Consider the following 18,343-nt stretch of genomic DNA (forward strand, 5'->3'; position numbering starts at 1 on the left):
TTCATCAACACTCTGATGGACCACAGATTACAGAATGCCTCCAGTTGTGCATCGGAAACTACTACTCGTCTTGCAGGGAACGATCAAAGCGCAAACTCTTTCAGACATTACTCCCATGGAGGAAGGGGCGCATGGTGACTGTTGTAATCAGTCCCGATTAAATTTCTGTGTTTCATCAACACTCTGATAGTCCACAGATTACTGAATGCCACCAGAAGTGCATCGGAAATTACTACTGCTCTTCCAGGGAACGATCAAAGCGTAGACAGTTTGAGACATTACTCCTGTGGAGGAAAGTGCGCATGGTGACTGTTGTTTTCAATCCCGATGCAATTTCTATGTTTCGTCAACACTCTGATAGTCCACAGATTACAGAATGCCACCAGATGTGCATCGGAAACTACTACTGGTCTTTCAGGGAACGATGAAAGCATAGACTGTTTGAGACATTACTCCGGTGGAGGAAACAGCGCATGGTGACTGTTGTATTCAATGCCGATGCAATATCAGTGTTTCATCAACACTTTGAAGGTCCACAGATTACAGAATGCCTATAGATGTGCATAGGACACTACTACTGGTCTTCCAGGGAACTATCAAAGCCTAGTCTGTTTGAGACATTACTCCTGTGGAGAAAAGTGCCCATGGCGACTGTTGTGTTCAATCCCGATGCAATTTCGGTGTTTCTTCAACACTCTGATAGTCCACAGATTACAGAATGCCACCAGATGTGCATCGGAAGCTACTACTGGTCTTCCAGGGAACGATCAAAGCGTAGACTGTTTGAGACATACTTCCCGTAGAGGAATGTGCGCATGGTGACTGTTGTATTCAATCCAGATGCAATTTCTGTGTTTCATCAACACTCTGATAGTCCACAGATTACAGAATGCCACCAGATGTGCATCGGAAACTACTACTGGTCATCGAGGGAACGATCAAAGTGTGGACTTTTTGAGACAATACTCCCGTGGAGGAAAGTGCGCATGGTGACTGTTGTATTAAATAACGATGCAATTTCTGTGTCTCATCAACACTCTGATAGTCCACAGATTACAGAATGGATCCAGATGTGCATCGGAAACTACAACTGGTCTTCCTGGGAACGATCCAAGCGTAGACTGTTTGAGACATTACTCCCGTGGAGGAAAGTGCGCATGGTGACTGTTGTATTCAGTCCCGATGCAATTTCTGTGTTTCATCAACACCCTGATAGTCCACAGATTACAGAATGCCACCAGACGTGCATCGGAAACTACTACTGGACTTCCAGGGAGCGATCAAAGCGTAGACCGTTAGGGACATTACTCCCATGGAGGAAAGTGCTCATGGTGACTGTTGTATTCAATCCCGATGCAATTTCTGTGTTTCATCAACAATCTGATAGTCCACAGATTACAGAATGCCTCCAGATGTGCATCGGAATCTACCACTGGTCTTCCAGGGAACGATCAAAGCGTAGACAGTTTGAGACATTACTTCCGTGGAGGAAAGTGCGCATGGTGACTGTTGTATTCAATCCCGAAGCACTTTCTGATTTTCATCAACACTCTGAAAGTCCACAGAGTACAGATTGCCTCCAGATGTGCATTGAAACTACTACTGGTCTTCCAGGGAGCGATCAAAGCGTAGACTGTTTGAGACATTACTCCCGTGGAGGAAAGTGCGCATGGTGACTGTTGTATTCAATCCCGATGCAATTTCTGTGATTCATCAACACTCTGATAGTCCACAGATTACAGAATGCCTCCAGATGTGCATCGGAAACTACTACTGGTTTTCCAGGGAACGATCAAAGCGTAGACTGTTTGAGACATTACTCCCATGGAGGAAAGTGCGCATGGTGACTGTTGTATTCAACCCCGACGAAATTTCTGTGTTTTATTAACACTCTGATAGTCCACAGGTTACAGAATGCCTCCAGATGTGCTTTGGAAACTACTACTGGTCTTCCAGGGAACGATGAAAGCGTTGACTGTTTGAGTCATTACTCCTTTGGAGGAAAGTGCGCATGGTGACTGTTGTATTCAATCCCGATGCAATTTCTGTGTTCCGACAACACTCTGATAGTCCACAGATTACAGAATGCCACCAGATGTGCCTCGGAAACTACTACTGGTCTTCCACGGAACGATCAAAGCTTAGACTCTTTGAGACATTACTCCTGTGGCGGAGAGTCGCATGGTGACTGTTGTATTGAATCCCGATGCAATTCCTGTGTTCCATCAACACTCTGATAGACCACAGATTACAGAATGCCTCCAGTTGTGCATCGGAAACTACTACTGGTCTTCCAGGGAACGATCAAAGCGCAAACCCTTTCAGACATTACTCCCATGCAGGAAGGGGCGCATGGTGACTGTTGTAATCAATCCCGATTAAATTTCTGTGTTTCATCAACACTCTGATAGTCCACAGGTTACAGAATGCCACCAGAAGTGCATCGGAAACTACTACTAGTCTTCCAGGGAACGATCAAAGCGTAGACAGTTTGAGACATTACTCCTGTGGAGGAATGTGCCCATGGTGACTGTTGTTTTCAATCCCGATGCAATTTCTGTGTTTCGTCAACACACTGATAGTCCACAGATTACAGAAAGCCACCAGATGTGCATCGGAAACTACCACTGGTCTTTCAGGGGACGATCAAAGTATAGACTGTTTGAGACATTACTCCGGTGGAGGAAAGTGCGCATGGTGACTGTTGTATTCAATCCCGATGCAATATCAGTGTTTCATCAACACTCTGATAGTCCACAGATTACAGAATGCCTATAGATGTGCATAGGAAACCACTACTGGTCTTCCAGGGAACTATCAAAGCCTAGTCTGTTTGAGACATTACTCCTGTGGAGGAAAGTGCGCATGGTGACTGTTGTATTCAATCCCGATGCAATTTCTGTGTTTCATCAACAGTGTGGTAGTCCACAGGTTTCAGAATGCCACCAGATGTGCATCGGAAACTACTACTGGTCTTCCAGAGTACGATCAAAGCGTAGACTGTTTGAGACATTACTCCGTGGAGGAAAGTGCCCATGGTGACTGTTGTGTTCAATCCCGATGCAATTTCTGTGTTTCATCAACACTCTGATAGTCCACAGATTACAGAATGACACCAGATGTGCATCGGAAGCTACTACTGGTCTTCCAGGGAACGATCAAAGCGTAGACTGTTTGAGACATACTTCCCGTATAGGAAAGTGCGCATGGTGACTGTTGTATTCAATCCCGATGCAATTTCTGTGTTTCATCAACACTCTGATAGTCCACAGATTACAGAATGCCACCAGATGTGCATCGGAAACTACTACTGGTCATCGAGGGAACGATCAAATTGTGGACTATTTGAGACAATACTCCCGTGGAGGAAAGTGCGCATGGTGACTGTTGTATTCAATCCCGATGCAATTTCTGTGTTTCATCAACACTCTGGTACTCCACAGATTACAGAATGCCTCCAGATGTGCATCGGAATCTACCACTGGTCTTCCAGGGAACGATGAAAGCGTAGACAGTTTGAGACATTACTTCCGTGGACGAATGTGCGCATGGTGACTGTTGTATTCAATCCCTATGCACTTTCTGATTTTCATCAACACTCTGAAAGTCCACAGAGTACAGATTGCCTCCAGATGTGCATACAGACTACTACTGGTCTTCCTGGGAACGATCAAAGCGTAGACTGTTTCAGACATTACTCCCATGGAGGAAAGTGCTGATGGTGACTGTTGTATTCACTCCCGATGCAATTTCTGTGTTTCATTTACCTTTTGAATTTCCACAGATTACGGAATGACTCCACATGTGCATCGTAAACTACTACAGGTCTTCCAGGGATCGATCAAAGCGTAGACTGTTTGAGACATTACTCCCATGGAGGAAAGTGGGCATGGTGACTGTCGTATTCAATCCGGATGCAATTTCTGTGATTCGTCAACACTCTGATAGTCCACAGATTACAGAATGCCTCCAGATGTGCATTGGAAACTACCACTGGTCTTCCAGGGAACGATAGAAGCGTAGACTGTTTGAGAAATTACTAACATGGAGGAAAGTGCGCATGGTGACTGTTGTATTCAATCCCGATGCTATTTCTGAGTTTCATCAACACTCTGATAGTCCACAGATTACAGAATGCTTCCAGATGTGCATCGGAAACTGCTACTGCTCTTCCAGGGAACGATCAAAGCGTAAACTCTTTGAGACATTACTCCTATGGAGGAAGGTGCGCATGGTAACTGTTGTATTCAATCCCGATGCAATTTCTGTGTTTCATCAACACTCTGATGCTCCACAGATTACAGAATGCCTCCAGATGTGCATCGGAAACTACTACCGGTCTTCCAGGGAACGATCAAAGCGTAAACTCTTTGAGACATTACTCTCATGGAGGAAAGTGCGTATGGTGACTGTTGTATTCAATCCCGATGCAATTTCTGTGTTTCATCAACACTCTGGTACTTCACAGATTACAGAATGGCTCCAGATGTGCATCGGAAACTACTACTGGTCTTCCTGGGAACGATCCAAGCGTAGACTGTTAGAGACGTTACTCCCATTAAATAAAGTGCGCACGGTGACTTTTATATTCAATCCCGATGATGTTTCTGTGTTTCATCAACACTCAGTTAGTCCACAGATTTCAGAATGCCTCCAGATGTGCATCGGAAACCACTACTGGTCTTCCAGGGAACGATCAAAGCGTGGACTGTTTGAGACGTTACTCCGATGGAGGAGAGTGCGCATGGTGACTGTTGTATTCAATCCCGATGCAATTTCTGCGTTTCGTCTACACTCAGATAGTCCACAGATTACAGACTGCCACCAGATGTGCATCGGAAACCACTACTGGTCTTCCAGGGAACGATCAAAGCACAGACTGTTTGAGACATTACTTCCGTGGTGGAATGTGCGCATGGTGACTGTTGTATTCTATCCCGATGCAATTTCTGTGTTTCATCAACACTCTGATAGTCCACTGATTACAGAATGCCTCCAGATGTGCATTGTAAACTACCACTGGTCTTCCATGGAACGATCAAAACGTAGACTGTTCGAGACATTACTAACATGAAGGTAAGTGCGCATGGTGACTGTCGTATTCAATCCCGATACAATATCTCTGTTTCATCAACACCTTGAAGGTCCACAGATTACAGAATGCCTCCAGATGTGCATTGAAACTACCACTGGTCTTCCAGGGAACGATCAAAGCGTACACTGTTTGAGACATTACTAACATGGAGGAAAGTGCGCATGGCGACTGTTATATTCAATCCCGATGCAATTTCTGTGTTTCATCAACACTCTGATAGACCACAGATTACAGAATGCCTCCAGATGTGCATCGGAAACTTCTACTGGTCATCGAGGGAACGATCAAAGCGCAAACTCTTTGAGACATTACTCCCATGGAGGAAGGTGCGCATAGTGACTGTTGTAATCAATCCGGATTAAATTTCTGTGTTTCATCAACACTCTGATAGTCCACTGATTACAGAATGCCACCAGAAGTGCATCGGAAACTATTACTGGTCTTCCAGGGAACGATCAAAGCGTAGACTGTTTGAGACATTACTCCTGTGAAGGAAAGTGCGCATGGCGACTGTTGTTTTCAGTCCCGATGCAATTTCTGTGTTTCGTCAACACTCTGATAGTCCACAGATTACAGAATGCCACCAGATGTGCATCGGAAACTACTACTGGTCTTCCAGGGAACTATCAAAGCCTAGTCTGTTTGAGACATTACTCCTGTGGAGGAAAGTGCGCATGGTGACTGTTGTATTCAATCCCGATGCAATTTCTGTGTTTCATCAACAGCCTGGTAGTCCACAGGTTTCAGAATGCCACCAGATGTGCATCGGTAACTACTACTGGTCTTCCAGGGTACGTTCAAAGCGTAGACTGTTTGAGACATTACTCCGTGGAGGAAAGTGCCCATGGTGACTGTTGTGTTCAATCACGATGCAATTTCTGTGTTTCATCAACACTCTGATAGTCCACATATTACAGAATGCCACCAGATGTGCATCGGTAACTACTACTGGTCTTCCAGGGTACGTTCAAAGCGTAGACTGTTAGAGACAATACTCCCATGGAGAAAAAGTGTTCAAGGTGACTGTTGTATTCAATACCGATGCAATTTCTGTGTTTCATCAACATTCTAATAGTCCACAGATTACAGAATGCCTCCAGATGTGCATTGGAAACTACCACTGGTCTTCCAAGGAATGATCAAAGCGTAGCATGTTTGATACATTACTAACGTGAAGGAAAGTGCGCATGATGACTGTTGTAATCAATCCCGATGCAATTTCTGTGTTTCATCAACACTCTGATAGTCAACAGATTACAGAATGAAACCAGATGTGCATTGGAAACTACCACTGGTCTTCCAGGGAACGATCAAAGCGTAGACTGCTTGAGACATTACTAACATGGAGGAAAGTGCGCACGGTGACTGTTATATTCAATCCCGATGCAATTTCTGTGTTTCATCAACACTCTGATAGACCACAGATTACAGAATGCCTCCGGATGTGCATCGGAAACTACCACTGGTCATGGAGGGAACGATCAAAGAGCAAACTCTTTGAGACATTACTCCCATGGAGGAAGGTGCGCATGGTGACTGTTATAATCAATCCCGATTAAATTTCCGTGTTCCATCAACACTCTGAGAGTCTGCAGATTACAGAATGTCTCCAGATGTGCATTGGAAACTACCACTGGTCTTCCAGGGAACGATCAGAGCGTAGACTGTTTGCGACATTACTCCCGTGGAGGAAAGTGCGCATGGTGACTGTTGTATTCAATCCCGATGCAATTTCTGTGATTCATCAACACTCTGATAGTCCACAGATTACAGAATGCCTCCAGATGTGCATCGGAAACTACTACTGGTTTTCCAGGGTACGATAAAAGCGTAGACTGTTTGAGACATTACTCCCATGGAGAAAAAAGTGCGCATGGTGACTGTTTTATTCAATCCCGATGAACTTTCTGTGTTTTATTAACACTCTGATAGTTCACAGGTTACAGAATGCCCCCAGATGTGCTTTGGAAACTACTACTGGTCTTCCAGGGAACGATCAAAGCGTAGACTGTTTGAGAGGTTACTCCTGTGGAGGAAAGTGCGCATGGTGATTGTTGTATTCAATCCCGATGCAATTTCTGTGTTTCGTCAACACTCTGATAGTCCACTGATTACAGTATGCCACCAGATGTGCATCGGAAACTACTACTGGTCTTCCAGGGAACGATCAAAGCATAGAGTCTTTGAGACATTACTCCCGTGGCGGAAAGTCGCATGGTGACTCTTGTATTCAATCCCGATGCAATATCTGTGTTTCATCAACACTCTGGTACTTCACAGATTACAGAATGGCTCCAGATGTGCATCGGAAACTACTACTGGTCTTCCTGGGAACGAGCCAAGCGTAGACTGTTAGAGACGTTACTCCCATTAAATAAAGTGCGCATGGTGACTTTTATATTCAATCCCGATGATGTTTCTGTGTTTCATCAACACTCAGTTAGTCCACAGATTTCAGAATGCCTCCAGATGTGCATCGGAAACCACTACTGGTCTTCCAGGGAACGATCAAAGCGTGGACTGTTTGAGACGTTACTCCGATGGAGGAGAGTGCGCATGGTGACTGTTGTATTCAATCCCGATGCAATTTCTGCGTTTCGTCAACACTCAGATAGTCCACAGATTACAGACTGCCACCAGATGTGCATCGGAAACCACTACTGGTCTTCCAGGGAACGATCAAAGCACAGACTGTTTGAGACATTACTTCCGTGGTGGAATGTGCGCATGGTGACTGTTGTATTCTATCCCGATGCAATTTCTGTGTTTCATCAACACTCTGATAGTCCACTGATTACAGAATGCCTCCAGATGTGCATTGTAAACTACCACTGGTCTTCCATGGAACGATCAAAACGTAGACTGTTCGAGACATTACTAACATGAAGGTAAGTGCGCATGGTGACTGTCGTATTCAATCCCGATACAATATCTCTGTTTCATCAACACCTTGAAGGTCCACAGATTACAGAATGCCCCAGATGTGCATTGAAACTACCACTGGTCTTCCAGGGAACGATCAAAGCGTAGACTGTTTGAGACATTACTAACATGGAGGAAAGTGCGCATGGCGACTGTTATATTCAATCCCGATGCAATTTCTGTGTTTCATCAACACTCTGATAGTCCACTGATTACAGAATGCCTCCAGATGTGCATTGTAAACTACCACTGGTCTTCCATGGAACGATCAAAACGTAGACTGTTCGAGACATTACTAACATGAAGGTAAGTGCGCATGGTGACTGTCGTATTCAATCCCGATACAATATCTCTGTTTCATCAACACCTTGAAGGTCCACAGATTACAGAATGCCCCAGATGTGCATTGAAACTACCACTGGTCTTCCAGGGAACGATCAAAGCGTAGACTGTTTGAGACATTACTAACATGGAGGAAAGTGCGCATGGCGACTGTTATATTCAATCCCGATGCAATTTCTGTGTTTCATCAACACTCTGATAGACCACAGATTACAGAATGCCTCCAGATGTGCATCGGAAACTTCTACTGGTCATCGAGGAAACGATCAAAGCGCAAACTCTTTGAGACATTACTCCCATGGAGGAAGGTGCGCATAGTGACTGTTGTAATCAATCCCGATTAAATTTCTGTGTTTCATCAACACTCTGATAGTCCACAGATTACAGAATGCCACCAGAAGTGCATCGGAAACTATTACTGGTCTTCCAGGGAACGATCAAAGCGTAGACTGTTTGAGACATTACCCCTGTGAAGGAAAGTGCGCATGGCGACTGTTGTTTTCAGTCCCGATGCAATTTTTGTGTTTCGTCAACACTCTGATAGTCCACAGATTACAGAATGCCACCAGATGTGCATCGGAAACTACTACTGGTCTTCCAGGGAACTATCAAAGCCTAGTCTGTTTCAGACATTACTCCTGTGGAGGAAAGTGCGCATGGTGACTGTTGTATTCAATCCCGATGCAATTTCTGTGTTTCATCAACAGCCTGCTAGTCCACAGGTTTCAGAATGCCACCAGATGTGCATCGGTAACTACTACTGGTCTTCCAGGGTACGTTCAAAGCGTAGACTGTTTGAGACATTACTCCGTGGAGGAAAGTGCCCATGGTGACTGTTGTGTTCAATCACGATGCAATTTCTGTGTTTCATCAACACTCTGATAGTCCACATATTACAGAATGCCACCAGATGTGCATCGGTAACTACTACTGGTCTTCCAGGGTACGTTCAAAGCGTAGACTGTTAGAGACAATACTCCCATGGAGAAAAAGTGTTCAAGGTGACTGTTGTATTCAATACCGATGCAATTTCTGTGTTTCATCAACACTCTAATAGTCCACAGATTTCAGAATGCCTCAAGATGTGCATCTACTACTACTGGTCTTCCAGGGAACGATCAAAGCGTAGACTGTTTCAGAAATTACTCCCATGGAGGAGAGTGCGCATGGTGACTGTTGTATTCAATCCCGATGCAATTTCTGTGTGTCATCAACACTCTGATAGTCCACAGATTACAGAATGCCTCCAGATGTGCATTGGAAACTACCACTGGTCTTCCAAGGAATGATCAAAGCGTAGCATGTTTGATACATTACTAACGTGAAGGAAAGTGCGCATGATGACTGTTGTAATCAATCCCGATGCAATTTCTGTGTTTCATCAACACTCTGATAGTCAACAGATTACAGAATGAAACCAGATGTGCATCGGAAACTACTACTGCTCTTCTAGGGAACGATCAAAGCGTAGACTGTTTGAGACATTACTCCTGTGGAGGCAAGTGCGCATGGTGACTGTTGTATTCGATCCCGATGCAATGTCTGTGTTTCGTCAACACTTTGAAGGTCCCCAGATTACAGAATGCCTCCAGATGTGCATTGGAAACTACCACTGGTCTTCCAGGGAACGATCAAAGCGTAGACTGCTTGAGACATTACTAACATGGAGGAAAGTGCGCACGGTGACTGTTATATTCAATCCCGATGCAATTTCTGTGCTTCATCAACACTCTGATAGACCACAGATTACAGAATGCCTCCAGATGTGCATCGGAAACTACCACTGGTCATGGAGGGAACGATCAAGGCGCAAACTCTTTGAGACATTACTCCCATGGAGGAAGGTGCGCATGGTGACTGTTATAATCAATCCCGATTAAATTTCCGTGTTTCATCAACACTCTGAGAGTCTGCAGATTACAGAATGTCTCCAGATGTGCATTGGAAACTACCACTGGTCTTCCAGGGAACGATCAGAGCGTAGACTGTTTGCGACATTACTCCCGTGGAGGAAAGTGCGCATGGTGACTGTTGTATTCAATCCCGATGCAATTTCTGTGATTCATCAACACTCTGATAGTCCACAGATTACAGAATGCCTCCAGATGTGCATCGGAAACTACTACTGGTTTTCCAGGATACGATAAAAGCGTAGACTGTTTGAGACATTACTCCCATGGAGGAAAGTGCGCATGGTGACTGTTTTATTCAATCCCGATGAACTTTCTGTGTTTTATTAACACTCTGATAGTTCACAGGTTACAGAATGCCCCGGATGCGCTTTGGAAACTACTACTGGTCTTCCGGGGAACGATCAAAGCGTAGACTGTTTGAGAGGTTACTCCTGTGGAGGAAAGTGCGCATGGTGATTGTTGTATTCAATCCCGATGCAATTTCTGTGTTTCGTCAACACTCTGATAGTCCACTGATTACAGTATGCCACCAGATGTGCATCGGAAACTACTACTGGTCTTCCAGGGAACGATCAAAGCATAGAGTCTTTGAGACATTACTCCCGTGGCGGAAAGTCGCATGGTGACTCTTGTATTCAATCCCGATGCAATTTCTGTGTTTCATCAACACTCCGATAGTCCACAGATTACCGAACGCCTCCAGATGTGCATTGGAAACTACCACTGGTCTTCCAGGGAACGATCAAATCGTAGACTGTTTGAGACATTACTAACATGAAGGAAAGTAGGCATGATGACTGTTTTATTCAATCCCGATGCAATTTCTGTGAATCATCAACACTTTGAAGGTCCACAGATTACAGAATGCCTCCAGATGTGCATCGGAAACTACTACTGGTCTTTCAGGGAACGATCAAAGCGTAGACTGTTTGAGACACTACTCCTGTGGAGGAAAGAGCGCATGGTGAATGTTGTTTTCAATAACGATGCAATTTCTGTATTTCATCAACACTCTGATACTCCACAGATTACAGAATGCCTCCACATGTGCATCGGAAACTGCTACTGGTCTTCCTGGGAACGATCCAAGCGTAGACTGTTAGAGACAATACTCCCATGGAGGAAAGTGCGGATGGTGACTTTTGTATTCAATCACGATTCAATATCTGTGTTTAATCAACATTTTGAAGGTCCACAGAATACAGAATGCCTCCATATGTGCATCGGAAACTACTACTGGTCTTCCAGGGAACTATCAAAGCGTAGACTGTTTGAGACATTACTCCCGTGGAGGTAAATGCGCATGGTGACTGTTGTATTCAATCCCGATGCAATTTCTGTGTTTCATCAACACTCTGATAGTCCACAGATTACAGAATGCCTCCAGATGTCCATCGGTAACTACTACTGGTCTTCCAGGGATCGATCAAAGCGTAGACTGTTTGAGACATTACTCCCGTGGAGGAAAGTGCGCATGGTGACTGTTGTATTCAATTCCGATGAAATTTCTGTGTTTTATTAACACTCTGATAGTCCACAGGTTACAGAATGCCTCCAGATGTGCTTTGGAAACTACTACGGGTTTTCCAGGGAACGATCAAAGCGTAGACTGTTTGAGACATTACTCCTGTTGAGGAAAGTGCGCATGGTGACTGTTGTATTCAATCCCGATGCAATTCCTGTGTTTCATCAACACTCTGATAGTCCACAGATTACAGAATGCGTCCAGATGTGCATTGGAAACTACCACTGCTCTTCCAGGGAACGATCAAAGCGTAGACTGTTTGAGACATTACTCCTGTGGAGGAAAGTGCGCATGGTGAATGTTGTTTTCAATAACGATGCAATTTCTGTGTTTCATCAACACTCTGATACTCCACAGATTACAGAATGCCTCCACATGTGCAACGGAAACTACTACTGGTCTTCCTGGGAACGATCCAAGCGTAGACTCTTAGAGACAATACTCCCATGGAGGAAAGTGCGCATGTTGACTGTCGTATTCAATCCCGACGCTATTTCTGAGTTTCATCAACACTCTGATAGTCCACAGATTACAGAATGCTTCCAGATGTGCATCGGAAACTGCTACTGCTCTTCCAGGGAACGATCAAAGCGTAAACTCTTTGAGACATTACTCCTATGGAGGAAGGTGCGCATGGTAACTGTTGTATTCAATCCCGATGCAATATCTGTGTTTCATCAACACTCTGATGCTCCACAGATTACAGAATGCCTCCAGATGTGCATCGGAAACTACTACCGGTCTTCCAGGGAACGATCAAAGCGTAAACTCTTTGAGACATTACTCTCATGGAGGAAAGTGCGTATGGTGACTGTTGTATTCAATCCCGATGCAATTTCTGTGTTTCATCAACACTCTGGTACTTCACAGATTACAGAATGCCTCCAGATGTGCATCGGAAACTACTACTGGTCTTCCTGGGAACGATCCAAGCGTAGACTGTTAGAGACATTACTCCCATTAAATAAAGTGCGCATGGTGACTTTTATATTCAATCCCGATGATGTTTCTGTGTTTCATCAACACTCAGTTAGTCCACAGATTTCAGAATGCCTCCAGATGTGCATTGGAAACTACCACTGGTCTTCCAGGGAACGATCAAAACGTAGACTGTTCGAGACATTACTAACATGAAGGTAAGTGCGCATGGTGACTGTTGTATTCAATCCCGATGCAATATCTGTGTTTCATCAACACCTTGAAGGTCCACAGATTACAGAATGCCTCCAGATGTGCATTGAAACTACCACTGGTCTTCCAGGGAACGATCAAAGCGTAGACTGTTTGAGACATTACTAACATGGAGGAAAGTGCGCATGGTGACTGTTATATTCAATCCCGATGCAATTTCTGTGTTTCATCAACACTCTGATAGACCACAGATTACAGAATGCCTCCAGATGTGCATCGGAAACTACTACTGGTCATCGAGGGAACGATCAAAGCGCAAACTCTTTGAGACATTACTCCCATGGAGGAAGGTGCGCATGGTGACTGTTGTAATCAATCCCGATTAAATTTCTGTGTTTCATCAACTCTCTGATAGTACACAGATTACAGAATGCTACCAGAAGTGCATCGGAAACTATTACTGGTCTTCCAGGGAACGATCAAAGCGTAGACTGTTTGAGACATTACTCCTGTGAAGGAAAGTGCGCATGGTGACTGTTGTTTTCAGTCCCGATGCAATTTCTGTGTTTCGTCAACACTCTGATAGTCCACAGATTACAGAATGCCACCAGATGTGCATCGGAAACTACTACTGGTCTTCCAGGGAACTATCAAAGCCTAGTCTGTTTGAGACATTACTCCTGTGGAGGAAAGTGCGCATGGTGACTGTTGTATTCAATCCCGATGCAATTTCTGTGTTTCATCAACAGCCTGGTAGTCCACAGGTTTCAGAATGCCACCAGATGTGCATCGGTAACTACTACTGGTCTTCCAGGGTACGTTCAAAGCGTAGACTGTTTGAGACATTACTCCGTGGAGGAAAGTGCCCATGGTGACTGTTGTGTTAAATCCCGATGCAATTTCTGTGTTTCATCAACACTCTGATAGTCCACATATTACAGAATGCCACCAGATGTGCATCGGTAACTACTACTGGTCTTCCAGGGTACGTTCAAAGCGTAGACTGTTAGAGACAATACTCCCATGGAGAAGAAGTGCCCATGGTGACTGTTGTATTCGATACCGATGCAATTTCTGTGTTTCATCAACACTCTAATAGTCCACAGATTTCAGAATGCCTCAAGATGTGCATCGGATACTACTACTGGTCTTCCAGGGAACGATCAAAGCGTAGACTGTTTCAGAAATTACTCCCATGGAGGAGAGTGCGCATGGTGACTGTTGTATTCAATCCCGATGCAATTTCTGTGTGTCATCAACACTCTGATAGTCCACAGATTACAGAATGCCTCCAGATGTGCATTGGAAACTACCACTGGTCTTCCAGGGAACGATCAAAGCGTAGACTGTTTGAGACATTACTCCTGTGGAGGAAAGTGCGCATGGTGAATGTTGTTTTCAATAACGATGCAATTTCTGTGTTTCATCAACACTCTGATACTCCACAGATTACAGAATGCCTCCACATGTGCAACGGAAACTACTACTGGTCTTCCTGGGAACGATCGAAGCGTAGACTCTTAGAGACAATACTCCCATGGAGGAAAGTGCGCATGGTGACTGTTGTATTCAATCCGATGCAATCTCTGATTTTCATCAACACTCTGAGAGTCCACAGAGTACAGATTGCCTCCAGATGGGCTTTGAAACTATTACTGGTCTTCCTGGGAACGATCAAAGCGTAGACTGTTTCAGACATTACTCCCATGGAGGAAAGTGCGGATGGTGACTGTTGTATTCACTCCCGATGCAATTTCTGTGTTTCATCAACATTTTGAAGGTCCACAGATTACAGATTGCCTCCACATGTGCATCGGAAACTACTACAGATCTGCCAGGGATCGATCAAAGCGTAGACTGTTTGAGATATTACTCCCGTGGAGGAAAGTGCGCATGGTCACTGTTGTATTCAATCCCGATGAAATTTCTGTGTTTTATTAACACTCTGATAGTCCACAGGTTACAGAATGCCTCCAGATGTGCTTTGGAAACTACTACTGGTCTTCCAGGGAACGATCAAAGCGTAGACTGTTTGAGACATTACTCCCGTGGACGAAAGTGCGCATGGTGACTGTTGTATTCAATACCGATGCAATTCCTGTGTTTCATCAACACTCTGATAGTCCACAGATTACAGAATGCGTCGAGATGTGCATTGGAAACTACCACTGGTCTCCCAGGGAACGATCAAAGCGTAGACTGTTTGAGACATTACTAACATGGTGGAAAGTGCGCATGGTGACTGTTGTATTCAATCCCGATGCAATTTCTGTGTTTCATCAACACTCTGATAGTCCACAGATTACAGAATGCATCCAGATTTGCATCGGAAACTACTACTGGTCTTGCAGTTAACAATCAAACAGTAGGCTGTTTGAGACATACCTCCCGTGGAGGAAAGTGCGCATGGTGACTGTTGAATTCAATCCCGATGCAACTTCTGTTTCTCATCAACACTCAGATAGTCTACAGATTACAGAATGCACACAGATGTGCATCGGAAACTACTACTGGTCTTCCACTGATTGATCAAAACGTGGACTGTTTGAGACATACCTCCTGTGGAGGAAAGAGCGCATGGTGTCTGTTGTATTCAATCCCGATGCAATATCTGTGTTTCATCAACAGTCTGGTAGTCCACAGGTTTCAGAATGCCAGCAGATGTGCATCGGAAAGTACTACTGGTCATCCAGGGTACGTTCAAAGCTTAGACTGTTTGAGACATTACTCCCGTGGAGGAAAGTGCCCATGGTGACTGTTGTATTCAATCCCGATTCAATTTCTGTGTTTCATCAACACTCTGATAGTCCACAGATTAGAGAATGCAACCAGATGTGCATCAGAAACTACTACTGGTCTTCTAGGGAACGATCAAAGCGTAGTCTAATTGAGACATTACTCCCATGGAGGAAAGTGCGGATGGTGTTTGTTGTATTCAATCCCGATGCAATTTCTGTGTTTCATCAACACTCTGATAGTCCACAGATTTTAGAATGCCTCCGGATGTGCATCGGAAACTACCACTGGTCTTCCAGGGAACGATCAAAGCGTAGACTCTTTGAGACATAACTAACATGGAGGCAAGTGCGCATGGTGACTGTTGTATTCAATCCTGATGCAATTTCTGTTTTTCATCAACACTTTGAAGGTCCACAGATTACAGAATGCCTCCAGATGTGCAATGGAAACTACCACTGGTCTTCCTGGGAACGATCAAAGCGTAGACTGTTTGAGACACTACTCCTGTGGAGGAAAGTGCGCATGGTGCCTGTTGTATTCAATCCCGATGCAATTTCTGTGTTTCATCAACACTCTGATAGTCCACAGATTACAGAATGCCTCCAGATGTTCATTGCAAACTACCACTGGTCTTCCAGGGAACGATCAAAGAGTAGACTGTTAGAGAGATTACTAACATGGTGGAAAGGAGGCATAGTGACTGTTATATTAAATCCCGATTTAATTTCTGTGTTTCATCAACACTCTGATAGTCCACGGATTACAGAATGCCTCCAGATGTGCATCGGAAACTACTACTGGTCTTCCAGGGAACGATCAAAGCGTAAAACTCTTTGAGACATAACTCCCATGGAGGAAGTAGCGCATGAAGACTGTTGTATTCAATCCCGATTAAATATCTGTGTTATATCAATACTCTGATAGTCCACAGATTTTAGATAGCCTCCGGATGTGCATCGGAAACTACCTCTGGTCTTCCAGGGAACGATCAAAGCGTAGACTATATGACACATACCTCCTGTGGAGTAAAGTGTGCATAGTGACTGTTGTATTCAATCCCGATCCAATTTCTGTGATTCATCAACACTCTGATAGTCCACAGGATACAGAATGCCTCCAGATGTGCATTGCAAACTACTACTGGTTTTCCAGGGAACGATCAAAGATGAGACTGTTAGAGACATTACTAACATGGAGGAAAGCGAGCATGGTGACTGTTATATTAAATCCCGATTACATTTCTGTGTTTCATCAACACTCTGATAGTCCACGGATTACAGAATGCCTCCAGATGTGCATCGGAAACTACTACTGGTCTTCCAGGGAACGATCAAAGCATAGACTCTTTGAGACATTACTAACGTGGAGGAAACTGCGCATGGTGACTGTTGTATTCAATCCCGATGCAATTTCTGTGTTTCATCAACACTCTGATAGTCCACAGGTTACAGAATGCCACCAGATGTGCATCGGAAACTCCTACTGGTCTTCCAGGGAACGATCAAATCGTAGACTGTTTGAGACATTACTCCTGTGGAGGAAAGTGCGCATGGTGACTGTTGTATTCAATCCCTATGCAATTTCTGTGCTTCATCAACACTCTGATAGTCCACAGATAACCGAATGCCACCAGATGTGCATCGGAAACTACTACTGGTCATCGAGGGAGCGATGAAAGCGTGGACTCTTTCAGATATTACTTCCATGGAGGAAAGTGCGCATGGTGACTGTTGTATTCAATACCGATGCATATTCTGTGTTTCATCAACACTCTGATAGTCCACAGATTACAGAATGCCTCCAGATGTGCATTGCAAACTACCACTGGTCTTCCAGTTAACGATCAAAGCGTAGACTGTTTGAGACATTACTCCCATGGAGGAGAGTGCGCATGGTGACTGTTGTATTCAATCCCGATGCAATTTCTGTGTTTCATCAACACTCTGATAGTCCACAGATTACAGAATGCCTCCAGATGTGCATTGGAAACTACCACTGGTCTTCCAGGGAACGATCAAAGCGTAGACTGTTTGAGACATTGCTAACATGAAGGAAAGTGCGCATGGTGACTGTTGTATTCAATCCCGATGCAATATCTGTGTTTCATCAACACTTTGAAGGTCCACAGATTAGAGAATGCCTCCAGATGTGCATCGGAAACTACTGGTCTTCCAGGGAACGATCAAATCGTAGACTGTTTGAGACATTACTCCCATGGAGGAAAGTGAGCATGGTGACTGTTGTATTCAATCCCGATGCAATTTCTGTGTTTCATCAACACTCTGAGGGTCCACAGATTACAGAATGCCACCAGATGTGCATCGGAAACTACTACTGGTGTTCTAGGGAACGATCAAAGCGTAGACTGTTTGAGACATTACTCCTGTGGAGGAAAGTGCGCATTGTGACTGTTTTATTCAATCCCGATGCAGTTTCTGTGTTTCATCAACACTCTGATTGTCCACAGGTTTCAGAAAGCCACCAGATGTGCATCGGAAACAACTACTGGTCTTCCAGCGAACGATCAAAGCGTAGACTGATTGAGACATTACTCCCGTGGAGGAAAGTGCGCATGGTGACTGTTGTATTGAATCCCGATGCAATATCTGTGTTTCATCAACACTCTGATAGTCCACAGATTACAGATTGCCTCCAGATGTGCATCGGAAACTACTA

This window comes from Schistocerca gregaria, chromosome 9, assembly GCF_023897955.1.
Source record: "Schistocerca gregaria isolate iqSchGreg1 chromosome 9, iqSchGreg1.2, whole genome shotgun sequence".
In the NCBI taxonomy this organism is placed as follows: domain Eukaryota; kingdom Metazoa; phylum Arthropoda; class Insecta; order Orthoptera; family Acrididae; genus Schistocerca; species Schistocerca gregaria.